The 20,247-nt window shown below is 40.6% G+C and overlaps 1 protein-coding gene across 3 annotated transcripts in view; it reads right to left on the bottom strand.

Moving 5' to 3' along the window:
- Positions 1-19,545, bottom strand: part of LOC5576154 — a 186,467-nt gene extending 166,922 nt beyond the window's left edge. For all 3 annotated transcript variants that reach the window (XM_001662451.2, XM_021838373.1, XM_021838374.1), the window contains exon 1: positions 18,423-19,545. The gene's annotated coding sequence lies outside the window, so the exon portion shown is untranslated. The remainder of the gene's footprint in view (positions 1-18,422) is intronic.
- Between the last annotated feature and the right edge of the window lie 702 nt (positions 19,546-20,247).

The following is a 20,247-nucleotide window of genomic DNA, read 5'->3' as shown; positions in this document are numbered from 1 at the left end:
TGTGTGCCGATAAAAAATGACTGATTTTTTATTTTCAAAAATATATATCTCAAAAACTAAAAAACATACATCGCTGAAAATTTGACAGTATACGTAAAATTTTCTGAACTTTCAAGAAAAAATGAGAACAGCGATAGCCCCTTTGGTCCCGAGGCCTTCAAAACACGAAAAAACGGAAACTATTGAGTTTTTTCATGTAAAAAACACAATTTTCGTGAAATTTTATATTTAGCCTTCATTTCGTCCAAAAAGATTGAAAATCGGTCGAACTTTTGAAACAGTTATAATTATTTTTTTTAAATAAAAATTTTGCAAAATCGCGATTTTTCTGGTCACCCTATTTCGGAAATGGTCACCCTAATCAAAAAATCCAAAAATACGCGTATCCTTATTTCGGATAAGGAACAAAATAGCAAATTTTCACGGAATTCGGAGACCCACTAGATTGGTTTTTCATGGAATGGCTGTATTGGTATATCACGTTGCACTTGATAATACAGTAGGAATTCGCTCGTTGGAGGTCCGCTACATGGAATGACTCGATGGTTGGATGTTCGCTGGTTGGAAAATATTCCAACTAAAAAGCACTCAAATGTCAAGATAAAATGTCAAACTGACTTTGACATCTGAGTACCGTTGCATTGAAGTCTCCATATATAGAACAAATAAGTATGTATATGTGCGTTTCGTGACGATTTGCTTTCCAGTTACGTTAGTGTGGTGCATTTTCACCAGCTGTCAGTCGTTCCAACTAACGGGTCGGATTCGCTAGATGGAAGGCAGTCGTGTTCCAACCAGCGAATCCCCGCTGTAACTAAAAATCCCTCACTGAAAGCGTAAAGAGGAATAAAACATGTTCAAAACATATCATTTATAAGTTATAAATTAAAAACTAGCATGTAAACTTTCAATAATTGACGGAATTGTAAATTTGTTTTGTTGTTATTGTTATGCATGATAGAAAACCACTTAATAGGATGGAATTGTTTTCCGCAACTACCAAATTTGGTAAAAATAATAAAGTTCAATAAATATAGAAAAAAATAATTGTGCCAATGATGCGTTCCAAATTACATCTCTGTCTTTGTTCAATTTTGAATTCGTATTTCAAAAATATAAAACAATAAATTTCGTACAAAAAAGAAATAAATATAAATTTTCTCTTCTCAAACAATAACGTTGTTTTAGATTAATATTTTCAGGTGAAAATCATTTGAAATGAAAACTCATAATCATACTTAAAACTGTAGCTTACTGATGATAATTCGATTCCTCACAAAATTATTTTATTGCGAGCTAATTAAAAACGGGTAACGTGTCACAATTTATCATGCGAGTTGAAAATGGCGTTGAGTTGACAACTGTTGCATGGAGCACATGGTAATAAAAATTAATTTTTTTTTGTACTAAATACATTCCGTATCATTGTATCTTCAACTTTCTAGAAGCATACCTCATTGAAAAACTTTTCCTAAATGAGCTACGACGAAAGGTCTCACTTTCCTCGGGGTACCTTAGTTATCTCTGAGCAAACGAATTTAAATTTATTTACTGTGCACAAGATGCATACTAGGGCGGTTCAAAATTAAAAAAATGTTTGAGAATCCAATTTCCCATATGTTTCTTACCATCCTTACCATGAAAATAGTGTTCTGTGAAATTTTCAGCTTTCTAGGTGGTGATTTAAAGGTGGCCCAAAGACAATGTAGGTTTATATGAAAATTACTATGGAGAAATTTTGAGAAATGTTCCAAACACGATAGTACTGTAATGTAAGTAGAAACTCATCATCCCATATCGAAAACTCATTCTTCAAACCTTAATGAAGGATGTTGCTGACGAAACAAATCCCTTTTGAACTAATTTTGTTTGGGATTTTTGTACATGTTTGCAGGGCTATAATCCCATATTTAGCTAAATAATAGCAAACAGCCTCATGAATATCTCTTCTGCTATCCGTCAGATTGAATTTCTCTCTTCAGCAAACTTCTTTATTATGGTTTGAAGAATGAGTTTTTGCTGCGGGATAATAAGTTTGTACTTACATTACAGTACTAGCGTGTTTGGAGCATATCTCAAAATTTCTCCATAGTAATTTCCATATAAACCTACATTGTCTTTGGGCCACCTTTAAATCACCACCGAGAAAGCTGAAAATTTCACAGAGCACTGTTTTTATGGTTAGGTTGGTAGGGAATATATGGGAGATTAGATTTTAAAACATTTTTAAATTTTGAGCCGCCCTAATGCATACAGGAAAGAGCAGGCGGTTGTGGTGACAATGCGCACCGGCAACCTGTAGATATCGATTAATCGTGATAAACTTCGGCAGTCAGCTGAGAGTAGTGATCCTATATGAGAGAGATACGCGGAAGCTGACATTTCTACCAAAGTGTGAGCCAATCGAGCGGCGAGAGCTGTCAAAGCGTGAGCCAAACGATCATGCGTTATGTTTGTTTTGAACTTTTCTTGAGAAGTAATGTAATCCGCTGGAAATTATTTCGGTGAAAATTGTTATGAATAGGGCAAAACATATGAAATATTTTCCTTTTTTGAATTTTTTTCAATGCGATATTTAGTCGTTGATTTTTTCTGCTGTTTGTTAGTTCAGAAGTGTAACTCAAAGATCTATAACGAATTAAAATACACTTGCTAGCAATGAGGAAGTCATGTCCGTGTTACAATATTATTCTCGACGCCGAGCAAACTCAGCACTGCTGGTCTGCACTATGGGCGGTTTCCATACAGACTGGCGGCCAAAAATATTTTTTCCGTCTCATGTTGTATTTATGAGTTTTGTGATACAAATTTGATGTTTAATTTTCAAAAACAAGTTTTCGAGACTAACTTTTGAAAAGGACCTATAGCGAAACAATAAGTTTTGTAACTAATTATGCATACAAGCCATTTATGCGATTAACGTTGTGCAAACCATTATAAATGTTAGAACTTACAAAGAAATGATGATATGAATGATTTAGAAATATTAATGTATTTTCTGAATTATTTTTTGGCTGTTTTCAATAGCAAATGGGTAAAAAATTAGAAAAATTCACAAAGCCCTAAATTAAAAAAGCGCAAATTTGTGCAGCTAAATTCTTCACGATCCTTTAGTTTACATCTCAAAGCACCCTTGGAAATAAATTTTAGTCTGGGACAACTTGGGACAAAAAAGTATGGGATGTGTAAAATTTCGATATAAAATCAAAAATATGTTTTTCAGCACACTCCCCGCATTTTTCCGACCTAAAGTACGAATTTTTATTTCATTTTATTTTTCTTGGCTAGCTTTTTGAATAAGCTTTCGGACAGTGTATAAAGATCTGTAAAAAATATTACGATTATGCAGTATATTGTATTCAATGTGTACCTTGTGTTTGCATTGAATTCTTATTTTTTCTTAAAAACTCTAACTTTGACATACTGCATCAATAAAAATATAAAAGATCTTGCCCTGATATTCCAGGAATAACTTAATAGAAGTCTTTACTATAGAATGATGTACAAGAAAACCCTATCAGAACAAGTCATTTTTTCGATTATTGGCCACCTGATCGCCCATAGTGGTCTGTTGCCAAATCATTCCATTTTACTTCCGCTTATCTCTCATATAAAGGATCACTAGCTGAGAGCATCTCACCTTTCACTTCCTTTTGCAAAGGTTTTCCGTGCAAAGTAACGAGCATCTAGAGGATCGTGGGGCAAAATGTGCCATTTTACCATCAAAGCTCAGAAATCATCGGTGAAATTTATTTATTTTTTCGCAAAAACTCAATTACAAACGAACTGCATAGTGTATTCCGGATAAAAATTTGAACAACGGCTGGATATTGCCACAAAAAAATCGTTCAGAACTGGGTGGCGCGTTATGACTGCTTTTAATAATTGCAAACTTGTTTATGTGACTTCCCTGTAATCCCAAGTAGAATACAGTTTTCGATAAAATTCACAGTTTTCCCTTAAAAGGCGCATATTGCCCCGTCTTTCCTTAATCTAATCCCGTTCGCAAGGGATCTTCCTCCCCCGTTTGATGCCGCGCGTGGTCGATGAGGCACATGGTCCTGAAGATGGTCGGCCGTTCCGGGGAATGAATAACCGGTTATTTATAGGATGATATACTTTTATCACACATACAATCGACTAGTGAGCGCATTAAATCGTCTATGAAGGTCATGCCGCCGGCTTACACAGGAAGACACGTGCAGGCGGCAATTCACATGGCTTGCTTTGTTCGTCCTCTCTCGTACAAACCGGGCCCATGCGATGCAGTTTCGGAAAAAGTGTGGTTAAAGTGCAGCAGTGTTTTTCTCGGGTTGATTCATCGAACATTGTGCGGAACGATAACAACTCGAACTTGTGTTTATTTACGACGGCGGTGACGAGGCGTAAGAGATTGATTATCATACAATATGGAAATGTTATCGCATTCATTGCGCGGCCAACTGAAATAAGATATTAGCCCTCGGACCTATGATGATTGTTAACCTTCAATTTTAATTAGTTTCGAAATTCTTATTTTGACATGTCAATGATACTGCTGATAAAACGTATGTACGAGAGGTGCCATGTTTGTGTAATTGTGCTACCTGGAAATGCAATCAGTGATTCAGATTTTTTTTAAGCAGGCTTTAAATATTCCTAAGATTTTTCCAGGAATCACTTCCATAAATCATCCAAGGGATTCATCTAGGAATCCTGTCCATGATTCCTCCTGAAGTTTCACCAGTGATTCTTCTTGCGATTCTGCAAGGTCCAGGAAATTATTTGAAAATCCCTGACCCCATTTCTATTGTTTTATTTCTGTAGCAGAAATGCTTTGAAAAATTCGCTCAGTTTAGTTGTGAAATCACGAGTAGAACCTCAAACAATCTGTTTCTGTAAATAATCTGAGAAATAAAAATATCACGATTTTTTTCTTTTTTGTTCTGGTGCAACGCTACTGGGCCCCTGTTTCAAAAGAGCCTGCTTCTCAGCTTTGTTTTCTATGGGTACTTTCAAAGTTATTAACTGAAAGTTTCCGTTGTTGATTGATCAGTTTTGCATTTGTAAAGGTTGGACTAGGAAAAAATGCGACACTTTGTTTTAAGTGTACTTTTTATCGCGTGGGTAAAAAATAATGAAGCTTTGGGTAATACTAGTTTAGAGTGTTATGTTTATGTGTTGAAAATCGCGATCTGTCAAGTAGTTTTTAAGATGCATTCGAAACCAAAAGAGCTACGCCAGCAAATCTTGAGCGCGGTGATCGATAATCTTCGTCAGTCGCACAGATGGATCGGCAAAAGGCTTGAAATCCACCATTCCACCGTGTCCCGCGTTGTAAAGATGTTCCGGGAGATGAAGACCATCGAGCGATGCGCTGCAAGCGGCCAAAAACCGAAAACGGAATACCCAGAGAATGCGCGAAAGATAACGCAGTACTTTAAGAATAATCCGAACCTTTCCACCCTAGACGTCACCAAAAAGGTCAATTCGTCGACGTGGTTCGTCCAGCAGACCATAAAGCGGTCTGGGATACGTGTTTTTAAGGCTAGTAAGGCGCCAAACCGGACTGACAAGCAAAACAGGGTGGCCAAATTGCGTGCGCGGAAGCTGTAACGTGAGTGGCTGATCAATCCAGGCTGTCACGTCATGGACGACGAGATATACATTAGGCGGACACCAAACAAATCCTCGGCTTCAAGTTTTTTGCCGGTACGTCCCGTATGGAGCTTCCGGAAAAGTTCCGGAAGAGAAAGATGGACAAATTCGCGAAGAAGTACCTGTTGTGGCAGGCGATCTGCGAGTGTGGACGGTACAGCAAGCCGTTCGTTACAACCGACACCATAAACGGGCAGATTTATCGAGAGGAATGCTTGCAGAAGCGCTTGCTGCCCTTCCTCCGCTCTCATCGTAGTTCCACGCTATTCTGGCCGGAGCTTCGTGCAATTACGCAAAGCCTGTAATGAATTGGTACGAAGCGAAAGGCGTTGATGTGGTCCAGAAGGAGGCGAACCCGCCAAATACACCAGAACCTCATCCGATCGAAAAGTTTTGGAAGTTGAATGAAGAAGAAGTTGAAGAAAAGTGGAAAACATTCAAAACCGATGAAGCTTTAAAGAAACTGGGAGAAATTGTGTAAGAAAGATGGACAAGGCCTCACCCAAGATCTCATGAGCAGTGTGAAGAGAAATGTACGAGTATTCAGCTTAGGGGAGGAAATTCAATTAATAAGTTATGCCAAAACATAGCTAATATATAGTTATTTAATACCTTAACATTTGAGAAGTATCCGATTTAAATTGATTTTTTGGTGATCATTTTTGTGTGTTTCATGTTTTTCGAGTCCAGTCTTTATATTCCGAGCAGTCTAAAAAAAATTCTATCCCGAAAAACCCTCTACTACACTCTCCACGTGGTTTCTTCACCGGCTTCAACCCTTTGAGCCACCAGAGATCACAACTGAAATAGACCAAGGTCTCATCGAGAATGCGTAACGAATCCATAGATGATTTCAGTTTAACAAGAAGTCGTTAGGAATCCGATGAGATTTGAACTTGAATCAATAAACAATTGGTAAAATTCGGTAATGATCTTAATAGAAGTTCTATAAGATTTACTACCAGTGACGTAGCTAGGGTTTTCGAGGCCCGGTGCGGAGTTGAATTCGGGGACCCTTTAAAATAGGAGTGAGCGTCGCTAGGCTAACATACAATTGACATGTGACTAGTCAACAGGACTGGTAACGGCTAAGTATCTTGAAATATGAATCTAGAGACCACATGACTGAAAAAAGTAATCAAAAAGAGATTGATCAAGAACCACGTTTTAATGAGGAATCCAACCAGTCATCTCTCAGAAGGTCTCTCTAAAAAAATCTGTTGGGGATTGACTAGTGACGTTACGCCAAATATGACTACATATATTTAATAATTTCCTGAGAATGAAATTCAGGTGTTTGTTTAAAGTTGTCTTCAGTCAAAAATTCGAAGATTTCTTTTGAAGTACATTATGCGATTCCTTCATAAATTTCGCAAGGTATTCACTCTAGATTTTCTATCGGAATGAAGTGTTCATCCAGGTTTTCTTCCAAAGAAATCCTCTGAATTACTCCAGGGATTTTTTGAAGATTCATTTCTCAAGGAAGTTATTTTTCTCGGAACTAACCCAGCGGTTCTCCCATAGAATTCAAAAATTGCTTCTGAGTTTGTTTTGTGTTTTTTTTTTATTTCCTCTTATTTTCGTTTATAGTTTCTTTAATATTGCAACTAGAACTTTATCTAAAACTACATTGAAAGTTTTTTCTTTAAGAATTTTTCATCAGGCTTCTCTAAAATTTTCCAAAAAGAAGTTCTCAAAGATGTCATTCTGGATTTCTCTAAGAACGTCTCAAAAAATATGCTAAGGAAATTTTCCAGAAATAATTGGAGGGGATTACTGTGGAAAAAATCCAGTGGATATTTCTAAACTAAATCCTAGAGATATCAATGATTGTGGTAAAAAAGATGATACATTAATACAAGGGAGAAGCTTTTAAAAATCTCCGGATTTCTTCTAGACTCTTGGAAGGGTCATGAATAATCATCCCGAGAAACTGATGAAGTAATTTTTTAAAAAATAATCAAACGAAACCCTGTATAATTTCCTGTAGGATTTTCTAGTGGAAATCTCTGAAAATTCTCGAGTGGAACTCTTGAAGGAATTACAGAAATAGTTGCTGTAGTATTTTGTGGTCGTAAATCCCAAACATACTATCAAATTGAAGAATTTATTGGGAAATTTCTTCACAAATCATTCAAGTAATGTTTGAAAGAACTCAAAATGTCTGGAGAAATGTATGAAGAATCCCCGGTTTATTCTAGTTAATGTAAATTAAATGTAACAATTCCTGTGATAATCTGTGGGTAATGCCTGGAAGAGTGGTTCCAAAATGACATAAAATGATACTGAAAAAAAAAACAATGACGAGATAGCTTTTCTTGTTTGATTTCTCTAGAAATTTTCCAAACGAATGTTTTCAAACCTGGGATAAACCTATGTATAATTTCTCGGAAGTGTTCTTGTAGGAGGGATATTTCTATAGCTATGACGATTATTATTTTTGATTAACAGAATGATGTATTTTTGAATAAAAAAAAAACACGAAGTTCTGTTAAAAACTACTGTTCACTATAACTGTGTGCTACAGGGCTTCCTACAAACATGATTTTTCCTATTTGTACACATTTTGATTTGTTAAAAACTGTATTTCTACTGCTAAAGGGAATCATGATTTTGGGGCCCCTAGGAACCTGGGGTCCAGTGCGGACCGCACATACCGCACCCCCCTAGCTACGCTACTGATTACTACAGACATTGTCCAAAAATGGAATTTCAAAATTGTTCGGGAATATCTTTAAGAATCCTACAATGAACTACATACAGTCACCTCAAGAAATCGGCTGAAGATGTCTGCAGGATATCACCAATAACCTCTTTAAAAATAAGAACGGTTCTCATCATACATCCGACAAAGTTCTCACCGAAAAGTTACCATAGTTCATACGAAAAATCTTATTTGGGCTACGACCACAATTCTTCAAATGCTGATTCTTGTGTAGATTCATAGTTACAAGATTCATTAGGGAACCACCACCAAGGATATTAGAAATGTTCTGTAAAAAATCATATATGTGTTCTCCACATACAAAAAAAAAACCTTACCTAGATTCATTGAAGATGTTTCTTATTAATTCAAAAAATTCTCAAAAATATGAAACTTTGCTTCAGATACTTCAAAGTTTGTTTGAAATTTCAACGTTTGAAATACGGACAACGAAGATTTTTTTTCTGATAGACACTAGACAGCAAAATATGTGAAATAGAAGAAAGAAGCATATGCCAGCGATTAATCGCAGTAGGTCTGATTTACATTGAAGTTAGCGAATACATCGAAAAAAAAAAAATTGTGTACGGAAGAGTACAGTTCAGTAGTTGAATCGGCTTACTATGATGACAAACATGATAAAACACGTGTCCAGCCCGCAAATAAAGAAACCATCATCAAGCATTACAAACGCCATGAAAGATCTCATTTTACGATCACCGCTTTCCCATCCATAAAAGAAGCTTTGTATGGGAAACGTCATGTGTACGTGCCGATGCCAAGATTTGTCAATAAACACAATTACCGTCCCATCACAGGAATCGACTGAAATGTGCGCAAATAAACAAATTGCAACCATCCCATGCCCATTATTGTATCGGTGTCGCCGCGTGGATAAAGAGGCGCCACTGGAACAGAACCAGAACCACCTCCGAGTACAGAGCGGTGTCAGATTATGTTTACGCAGCAAATGATTTACACGAACCATTAGGATTTCCGCCATTTGTCCAGTATTGGCGATCGGGCAAACAGCTGACACTTGTTTGTTTACATTCCACCGAGCGACAGGTGCCGCATCGCAGCAACCAGGTAGCAACCAGCCATCTTCGCCATGTGTGTCGAATCCGCCTGCTTCGATTCGTTGATGGATGCGGTAACTTCGTCACTCCTGTATTCCCTGTTCCAATCGGGTCTTGCGGGTGTGATTTGTAATAGATTCTGACGCTAAATGCGCAATTGGCGAACGAGTCCGACAGCCAAAGGTGCTAAAGCGTGCAATTTTATTGCATTCGGCGACTATGGCGGCGGTAATGCGGCAAATTCGTGCGAGATTCTACGTCTCGTCTTGATCGTATACACTGAGCCAAAAACGCTTAGGTTTTCCATAAATCATGACTTATGAAATAGTTAACCATTTCGAAAACAGGATCATAAATTTCATAAGTGAGTTCTACGGATTATTTGGAAACCATCTTCAGCTTATGCGAGAAATGCGACTCAACTTCCAAATCAGAATTGAATATTTCTGGTAGTTTAGCAACGGAAATGCCGATTGTTGACATTCGATTCCAAGCGAGCATCAAAGGAAGGCTTGTTTTGCACTTCTAGTCACGTCTGCGATCCGTGATCGCCACCGGCTGAAGCGTTGATTGTCGCACACTTCGACTGACTGCATCTCTCGCAAACCCAACCAACGCTATATAGACGCGCATTCACTGCTTTGAGGAAAAATAAGTCCTTTTAACGACTTCGTTTCATATACCGATCGTACGGTGATGTAAACATCATCAGGAATAGGGCTGTGCAAATATCGATATTATCGATAATATCGATATTATCGGATTGATTTTATCGATACGATATCCGATATCTGTCGGCCCGATAATTTTCGATATCGATAAAGCTATTATCGATCCGATAACAGTTCCGATAAATATTTTTGTTTATATCACATTATTGAAAATTGTTCAATAAAATTAAAAAAAAAACATTTTTATGGCAAAGTATCACTATGAAATTCAAGTAATGGACTCCATAATGCAGCAGTTGGTGTCAAACGAATCCGATATTGTCGGTTTTACTTTTAAACATCTTTTTTGAAAATTATCGAATATCGGTTCTAAATCGATAATGTCAAATCCGATATATCGCCGATACCGATATTTATTCAATACGATATCGCCGATACCGATAAATCCTCATAGTGCACAGCCCTAATCAGGAATGCAAACGCCTTCTGCGAGCTGATAACTTTGCGGTATAGTATGCGCGCTATGAATCGAAAAGCTCTGCTTTTTATCAAAGCAAGCGTCGAACAGGACCGCAAATCGCAGAATGCTTCTGAATGCGATACACGTGTCGGCAGTTGGCCGGACGCCTACTCGGGACAGTACGGAATTTGGCTTCGGCAGGTCTCAAAAAATCCTCCTCTGCTGTATTGATGGGTGTGTGCTGCTTGCGCGCTATAGTTATAATTATAGTTTTGATTGCGGCGATAGTGCGGCTCTCGAGTGCGATTCGTTCTGTCAAGTGTCATGCGGGTGTAATCGGTGCACTTCACGCTTATAATCGCCACTCGAAAAACGCCACGGTGAAAGAATCATTCCGATTGCTTATATGCACCGCATCAGGGGAAAATCACCAGCAAATCTATCAACGACAGTCGCAACTCGATGGTGGTGACCGAAGACCGAACCAAATCGCAACTCTTTGTCAACAATACCGACTTTAGCTGTGCTAGCCATCAAGACACAGCTGTAGCGGAAAACTCGCGCATATCACGTTCTGGCTCGCGTGAGACCACACACACACCGATTACAGTGAAGTAACTGCCCGCCGCCGTGGACGACGAAGGAGACCGCGTGGCGAGAGTAGGCTACTATCAAAAGTCAAAATAATTGAGCAATCATCGACGATCACGGTAGGCATCGAAATGTTTCTTTCAGAATGATTATAGAGCACAGAGAGGCAAAGTAGGCTAAAGCTTATGTGTAAACAAAAAAAATCATGGCTGCTTGGGCACTAGACTGATGCAAATTTTGAAGTTTTTGCTCCCCTATGCTTAAACGATGTCAATTATGATGAAAATCATTCTCCCAAAATTTGAAGTGATTCGGAAGAAATTTGACTGTGCACACGCCATTTGAAGTTTATATGGAGATTACTATGGAAAACGCCAATCTTTTGTGTTCAGTCCTCTATCTCTTCGTCATAACATTTTATGGAAAAGTGAACACACTCATCTCATGTGAAAATTCCCCAGCTACAACTTTGCCGAAGACCACATTTTGATGGGACGTAAGGATAATTTGTTATTATTGATAACAAAGTCTATATCATGCTGAGATGATCATTCAATTACTTTCAGAGCAACACTGCTTTTTTGCTGTAGAACATAGTAGCCTGGATTACTTTGATCTATTCTTCCCGCCAGGAGTACCACTGTTGCCTGCCGAACAGTTGGTGAAGCATGCTACATGCAAACCAAGTTTATGATGATGAATAACAATTTATCCTGACGTCCAATCAAAAAGTGGTCTTCGGCAAAGTTGTAGCTGGGGAATTTTCACATGAGATGAGTGTGTTCACTTTTCCATAAAATGTTATGACGAAGAGATAGAGGACTGAACACAAAAGATTGGCGTTTTCCATAGTAATCTCCATATAAACTTCAAATGGCGTGTGCACAGTCAAATTTCTTCCGAATCACTTCAAATTTTGGGAGAATGATTTTCATCATAATTGACATCGTTTAAGCATAGGGGAGCAAAAACTTCAAAATTTGCATCACTCTATTGGGCACGTCAGGAGTTAATCATCAATATTAACCTCCTTTTCCCGAGCAGCCTAGATAGCCGCGTAGTGTCGGTAGCGGTTGTTTCAACTGGCTAAGAATTAACACTACGGACTGCCTGTTCCGGTGGTAAAAGTCCACCTCACAGGTGACCCCTAATTTATGGTGTGATGCGTACCGTGCCTAAGAATGAATGGTTAGGGGGGTCTAAATAAAACCTAACCGCAAACGGAGCCTGTGGGGTACCAGGGCGCCCTCCACAGTATTGAGTCCTTCCTGTGCTACCCGGAGCAATGGTGCAGGTGACCTTGTGTTTCTCCGAGATAATCGGCTGCCCTTCTTCAGTCTCTATCTTGAGGCTTAATAAGGGTGGGATTATGAATATGTTGACATTTAATTTAAATTATCACCTATATGGATTCGCATTATGCGTTTCACACAGTGTATTGTGTGCTCTTTCGCCTTTGGCGACTTTAAATAGATACCGATCTGGTTTTTTCGTTGCTGGTCTTTTTCGTGCTGAGGTTGCAAAAAGCTTAATCCTGCCTAGTTTGGGTAGTGGCTACGGTTAGGTTAGCTCAGATCAATCTTCAGCATAAAAGAACAGCAACGATCAATCTTTGCAGACTCATGCAAAATGGTGCAGTCCAAGTGGCGCTAGTTCAAGAACCCTACTTTCGTAGAGGGAACTTCTATCTAGGTAACCTTGTGGACCCAGTTTTTGCTACTTTTAGCAAGCTTGAAATGGCAAACTCGCGCTCCATGCCCCGCGCATGCGTGCTCGTTAATAAAGCAATCGTTGCTACACTCATTTCTGAGTTAACTACCATAGATGTATGTGCTGTCACAATCGATGTTTCTGTTGGTGACCTCAACAGGAAATACGTCTATTGTTCGGTATATTTACCACATGATGAACCATCCCCAACGGATGACTTCAAACGAGTTGTCGTTCACTGCGTACCAAAAGGCCTTCCGCTGATTGTGGGCAGTGATGCCAATGCTCATCACATCATCTGGGGCAGCTCGGATATCAATTTGAGAGGCTCCAGTCTGATGGAATACTTAAGTAGTACAGATCTTGGATTACTTAACATAGGCAATCGCCCAACCTTCATGGTTTCTAATAGAGAAGAAGTGTTAGACATAACGCTCTGCTCGAATAGAATCAGTCACGAGTTGACGAATTGGCATGTATCAGATGAGGAATCATTATCTGATCATCGCTACATCTTCTTTGAACATTCAAATGTAACTGCGCAGACTTTGCGTTTTAGGAATCCCCGGTCAATAAACTGGGAACTCTACATTGAATTGGTTGCGACCAAATTTCATGGATATTCTCCGTCCATTGAAAATCCAAGTGATCTGGATGATGCCGTTGATACTACAACATCCTACATTATGGAAGCTTTTGAAGAAGCATGTCCTCTGCGGTCTGTAAAGACTACAAGAGGGACCCCATGGTGGAATTCCGATCTGACTAGACTCAGGAAACAATGTAGAAGGAGTTGGAACAGACGCCGTTCAGCTGGATCAGAGTCGTTCAAGTCGGCTCGCAAGGCTTACAAGAAGGCTCTTCGTTCTGCTGAACGATCCGGCTGGAAAAACCTTTGTACAAATGTTTCCAGTTTGAGTGAAGTCAGTCGGTTGAACAAAATTCTTGCAAAATCTAAGGATTTCCAAGTGAACGAAATTCGCTTACCTAATGGTGACTTTACTTCTTCCGATGAAGAAGTTTTAGAATGTTTATTCAATACACACTTCCCCGGATGTGTGGACATAGCATCTACGGATGAACCAAATGTCTTTTCATGTAGTTACGAGTCTCTGGCCTCGGCTCGCAGTATCGTAACTACTGAATCGATTCAATGGGCACTTAATAGTTTTGTTCTTTTCAAATCTCCAGGAGCGGATGGGATTTATCCTGTTCTGCTCCAAAAGGGATTTGCGTTTATCAAACATGTTTTGAAAAAGCTACTTGTAAGCAGTTTTGCTACCGGGTACATTCCCAAATCCTGGCGTGATATTACTGTAAAGTTTATCCCAAAAGGAGGACGTGCGTCGTATGAGGAAGCGAAGAGTTTTAGACCAATCAGTCTGACCTCTTTTCTTCTGAAATGTCTGGAACGCATTATCGATCATCACATCCGTGATGTTTATTTGGCAAACATGCCTCTTCATGTGAATCAATATGCTTACCAATCTGGTCCACAAAGTTGTATACGATATCGAGAAAGCATTCGCTCAGAAGCAATCGTGCTTGGGTGTTTTCTTGGATATTGAGGGTGCCTTTGATAACGTGTCTTTCGATGCCATATTGGAAGCCGCACGAAACCATGGGCTACCTACAATGATTACCAATTGGATTCATTAAATGCTCAAAAACCGACATCTCTTCTCGACATTGCGTCAAGCAGCGATTCGAAAATTGAGTGTTTGCGGATGCCCCCAAGGGGGAGTCTTGTCACCACTTTTGTGGAATCTCGTAGCAGATACGCTATTGAGGCAACTCAATAATTGCGGTTTTCCAACTTATGGATTTGCCGACGACTATCTAGCTCTGATAGTTGGTATGTGCATAAGCACCCTATTCGACCTGATGCAAAGTGCTCTTCAGGTAGTCGAGAGTTGGTGTCGCCAATATGGCCTTTCGGTTAACCCGAATAAAACATCTATTGTTCTTTTTACGGAAAGACGAAACCGCGATGGAATTCGACCTTTACGTCTTTTTGGCACTGAGATTAATGTGACTGATCAAGTAAAGTATGTCGGAGTCATTCTAGATTCCAAACTTTTATGGACAGCTCACATTGATTTCAGAGTCAAAAAAGCTTGTATGGCCTTCGGTCAATGCCGGCGAACATTTGGTAAAACTTGGGGCCTCAAACCCAAATATATCAAATGGATTTACACAACAGTTGTTCGACCAATATTGGCATATGGATGTCTTGTGTGGTGGCAAAAGGGCGAAGTGAGAACAATCCAATCAAAATTGGGCCATCTCCAAAGGATGTGCTTGATGGCGATGTCTGGTGCGTTCTCTACAACTCCCACAGCAGCGCTCGAGGCCCTTTTCGACGTTGCGCCACTACACATATATCTTAAACAAGAAGCACTTTCTTGCTCTTACCGTTTATGGGTACTGGATCTACTGGAGAAAAATCCAGTGAATCGTAGATCTACACACACTTCGTTGTTTCCACTTTTAGTGAATTGGGTCAAAATTGTCCTTGTTCCAAGTGATCTCACAATTGCTTGTAACTTTCCTTACAGGACATTTACCACACAATTCCCTTCACGGGAAGAGTGGACGTCTGGCTATTTGGAAAGAAGTATATCAAACAATATAGTATGTTACACTGATGGCTCCCTTCTTGAAGGTAAAGCCGGTGCAGGAGTATATTCTCGTGAGCTAAGGCTGAATCAGTTTTACTCACTTGGTAGAAACTGCACCGTTTTTCAGGCGGAAATATTTGCTCTTATGTGTGGAGTGCAATCAGCACTTCAACAGCGCGTAATGGGTAAAGTCATATACTTCTGTTCAGATAGTCAGGCTGCTATAAAAGCTCTCGCTTCGGCCAACTCAAGGTCGAAGCTTGTTATCGCATGTCGAACTCAAATTGAGGAACTGAATTCAGTCAACTCTGTAAACCTTGTATGGGTACCAGGCCATTCTTCCATCGCTGGAAATGAATTGGCTGATGAGCTAGCTCGCGATGGAGCATCGCATGACTTCATTGGCCCTGAGCCGGCTATTTCAATTTCGAAGTGCTGGGTGAAGCTTCAGATAAACTCTTGGGCGGCAACTCAGCACAAGCAATATTGGAATAGTTTGGAGTCGTGTCGTCAAACAAAATTGTATATTACTGAGCCATCTCCAAAGGTGGCGAAGTATTTAACAAATTTGTCAAAGCAGAATTGCAGTCTCTTGGTCAGAGCGTTGACAGGCCACTGCCGACTCAACTATCACATGGCAAATATTCAGCGTGCTGACTCATTTGTGTGTGATAGTTGTGACTCCGATTATGGAACTTCGTATCACCTGATATGTAACTGTCCAGTTTTTGCGCAAATGCGATTCCAATTACTTGGTAAACACTTATTAAGTGAAACTGAATACAGAAGCCTGAATCTTCAGGACATCCTGTTATTCTTAACCCGCTGTGGTAATGAGCTATAGACTCTCTTTACGCTCATGCGTTTTGCAGTGCCCTTTTTAGGGCGCTGTTCGAACCCATTGTGGTATGGAGCTACATGCTCTCATTTCGCTTATGCGATCTTCCCTCTTCAAGGGACCCCACTCCTATTTCCTCCCATCTTTCCCTTCCCTTTCTTCTCCCATCGGGTAGATGATGAAATAGGCTCAAATATGGCGATGGCACAAATCTCCCAACTGGTGGGGAACGTGCCTTTGGAGCCGGCCTTCTGATACCTGATACCTGATATCCAATTCAATCGTTTCTCAAAAGATTTTCACTGCTGCAATTTTATTAAAATTCCGTCATGTAGTGGCCACATTATAACCGATTCCGGAAATAATCTGTGTCTTGAAATTAGCCTACCTACAGGGGTACAAACGGACAGTAACCTTCTCACCCGCCTTGACCCAGTGATCCACCGGAATAACTCCGACCATAGGAATATTTCCGCGTTCCTCTGTCCACTTCTAGAAAAAAGATATGTGTGCCAGTATACTGACAAAAAATCATTTGAATCCATTAAGAATTCGCTTAGGGGTGAGAGTTTTAGAATTTTTGCTTTCACTCAGGCCTATACGGGTTAATAGGAGACCCGTCTGTAGTTCTTCTATATTCAATCTAGATTGCGAGGTATTGCAGGGAGGGATTTCGAGGGATTTCTGGCAAGAATTGTAATATTAGACGAAAGTGCTATTTCGTGAATTCAATACATTGGTTTCCATTTACTGCTTCTCTTCGCAAACAATTCGCGAGCTTTCTCACCAATGCAGATTAACTAGCCCTCGCCATTCAATCTAAAACCCATCAATAAATCAATCAACGCAACGAAGCCGGCTCCCACCGCGAGACGCGATCAATCGCCCGTCCATGAACTGTGACCGATCGCGATCGCAGCAAGCGACTCATCGTTCGCAGTGCACTAGCAAAAAAAAACTCCCATCGCAGAACACATCCATCCACTTAGTATGATAATCATATGAAGTTTTACACACAGTTAATAGCCGCGAGATGCACCTTGTTAATTTGCGATGAATGGATCGAGCGATCGGTGCATATAAACGAGGGAAAGAGATTACTGCACCTGCACCCGGCGAGATCTAGTACTGCCATTCGATCCCGGTTATATGCCTACATCAACACCGAAGGTCACCTGTAGAATGGACAGGGTCGCATTGTAACATTTCCTCGATCGTTCCCCGCTCGTTTTTTGCGCGTGTAGTCCAAGCAAGCGTTCTCAGAGGCGCGATTTGCATGAATTGAGTTGGCCTTGCGCGGCGATCGCACGATGATTGGTTGGTTGGTTAACCGCACGCAGCCTGACGAGTCTTCGCAGAGTAGGCTGCGAAAATGTGCGAAAAAGGTGCTCGGTTCGGGTCGATGTTGCGTCGGCAGGCGGTGGAATGGAGAAGGAGAGCGGCGAAGCAAGTCATGCTAGACACGGTGGCGCGGTGGCCGTCAGTGCCTACTCTGCGCCCGCGTTCGCGGCTAGCATATTTTTGCGCACTTTGTTCGAGTGGTAGTGCGAGAAAATTTCAAGTTACACATCAGAGAGTAGGTTTTGGGGGATACCGCATCGCCTACTTTAATTACACGATTGACTTGCATTGCACTTGAAAGGGTGGTAGGTGGGACTTTTTGAAATGATGTGCAGTACTAGATTGCATTAGCGTTGGCACATTTAGTTTCAAGGGATCAAATGAGTACTGGCTTAGATTAGAAATATGTCACTGTAAGAGGCAAATTCAGTTTCATTCTGTCTCATTGACTTATATGAATTGATCGTTGAGATTTTTCAGACTCATGGTGCAAAGGTCGTGCTTTGTGGCCTACTAGCCATTGCCAAAGCCGACACCAACAGAGGTGACCACAAAGACCCAAAACCCTAGTATGCGACTGAATGAGATTTTAATTGAAGGTTTTTGCGGATTGAGCGATTGGTTACGTATGGCGCAAATTTGTTATTAATGGCATTCGTGACTCTTAATACGGCAAAACCGGTTCCCGCGCCGTCATTCACGTTCACCCAACAATTCGAAAAACCCCGCCATACCTATGAAAGGTTTCAGTACGAATCTAGGTCACCTACCTTTGCGTCGTCCGAACGGGCCCAGGAATGCGACACCCTTGCCAATCACGTTGTCGTCGATGTACTTCATGATCTTCATCGTGTCCTCGGGGCGTTTGGCCGTAACGAAGGCCGCCCGGGGTTTCGCCGGTCGCAACGGGAAGTCATCGCCACTTAGCGACAGACTTTTGGTACGACTCGCCTTCTTCAGGCTCATCCTGACTGCACACGGTGCGGACGTATCGTTACTCCAAGCACCGTCGCCTACTTCGGCCCCGTCCAGCGCCAACTCTGATCGCGTTGAGGTTTCCCTCTCTGTTCAAACCGTAACCGTGCGCGGTACTAGATCGTAGTAAGCCGTTTAGCACTCTTAGATCTAAATCACTTCTCAACCCACGGCGCAGCCTACTTGAAGATACCCCCTGATGAATACACGTTCCTTGTTTACGGCCAACTTGCCACCAACACGTCGTTAATTACAGGGCGGCAATCGTTGTTTACAAAACACAAAACAAATATTAATCTTTGTACACTGACTAAGCTGAGGACAGAAACTTTTTGGCACAATTTTCCGCACTAGTTGCAGCTCTAAATTTCGAACAGATTTTCTTCTGACACGTAATTAATTTACACTAGGAAACTCTTCGAATATTTCTCTCGATATCGAACTTTCGATTGCACGGTCCACTAAACCCCTAAAAATTTTGCGCCTTCTCTAACCACTGACAGGCTGTCACTTCTCTCGGTACCACTGACAGCAACCTTTGTTCACTTTGCAACTGTTGAACCTTTTGCTTGTTCTAAACTTTCCTTCGAATTCCTTCACATCCCTTAACCCTTAACCCCCCTTGATTCACCCAGGGTCGTAAATGGCTCTTCTCCAATCCCTTTCTTCGGTTTCAATCAAAACACCGCAGCCTACTTGGATGAATCGGGCCCGTTATCGAAGGGGGCTGTATAGTGCGCGCGACAAAAATAGTGATAAACGATAATTACCGCGCGCGCGAAACAAATATATTGTATGTGCTGCTTGCTATCTGCTACAGTGAGAACGTTAATATTATAAAGAGCGAGAGTGGGAAAAATCGGAAGACGCGTGCGAAGCTGACCAAGTGCGATACTCGAATGACGACGATTGCAGTCCGTCGTTGTTTTGGCCTAGCAGCGTCGCGACGGTGCTGCTATCCATCGCATCGCAGTAGGCGAACGAAAACGAGAGACGGCGCGACAAAAGAGGTGAGTTTTTTGTTTGGTCTCTTCTCACGACTCATGCGCGCTCGGAGATCGCGGATGAGGCGGTGCACTCCAATGATTGTCGAACAAAGTTTGTGGGTAATCCTTGAAATGGCAATCAAAACTACACGTTTTGATTAGGTACAATTTTGGCTGTTGTTCTACAAAAGAAATTATCGAAGTTTTAAAATGTTGTTTCGTTATTCATTTCTGATTATAGAAGCTGAGATTGTTCAGCTTATGAAATGTGCTGCTATTCTTTCAGCATAATAATAGGGTGATATTCAAAACTGAAAAGGCAATAGATGGCTCTTTTTCAATGGTAGTAAAAACGAAATCCTGAAGCAAAGAAAGCACCACGGAAGATGAACTAAACACAAAAAGTTATGTATTCACTTTACACTTGATTTCTAATCACTACTTTTTGATTCAGTTTCCTAATGCAAGCAATTTACGATTTTCATTATTTTCCGTACAATTTGACAGTTCTCCGACTACCATTCTTCCATGCGCTTGTGTTGAAAGTTTGAGAAATTTGAGAATCCAGCGTAGCGCGATCAGTGAGGGGGATACAAACATCAGTGTCGCCGCTCGGCGGCCGGTAAGAGAAACT

Source organism: Aedes aegypti, chromosome 1, assembly GCF_002204515.2.
Source record: "Aedes aegypti strain LVP_AGWG chromosome 1, AaegL5.0 Primary Assembly, whole genome shotgun sequence".
NCBI classification, from domain to species: domain Eukaryota; kingdom Metazoa; phylum Arthropoda; class Insecta; order Diptera; family Culicidae; genus Aedes; species Aedes aegypti.
This window is presented reverse-complemented; position numbering and strand designations above follow the sequence as displayed.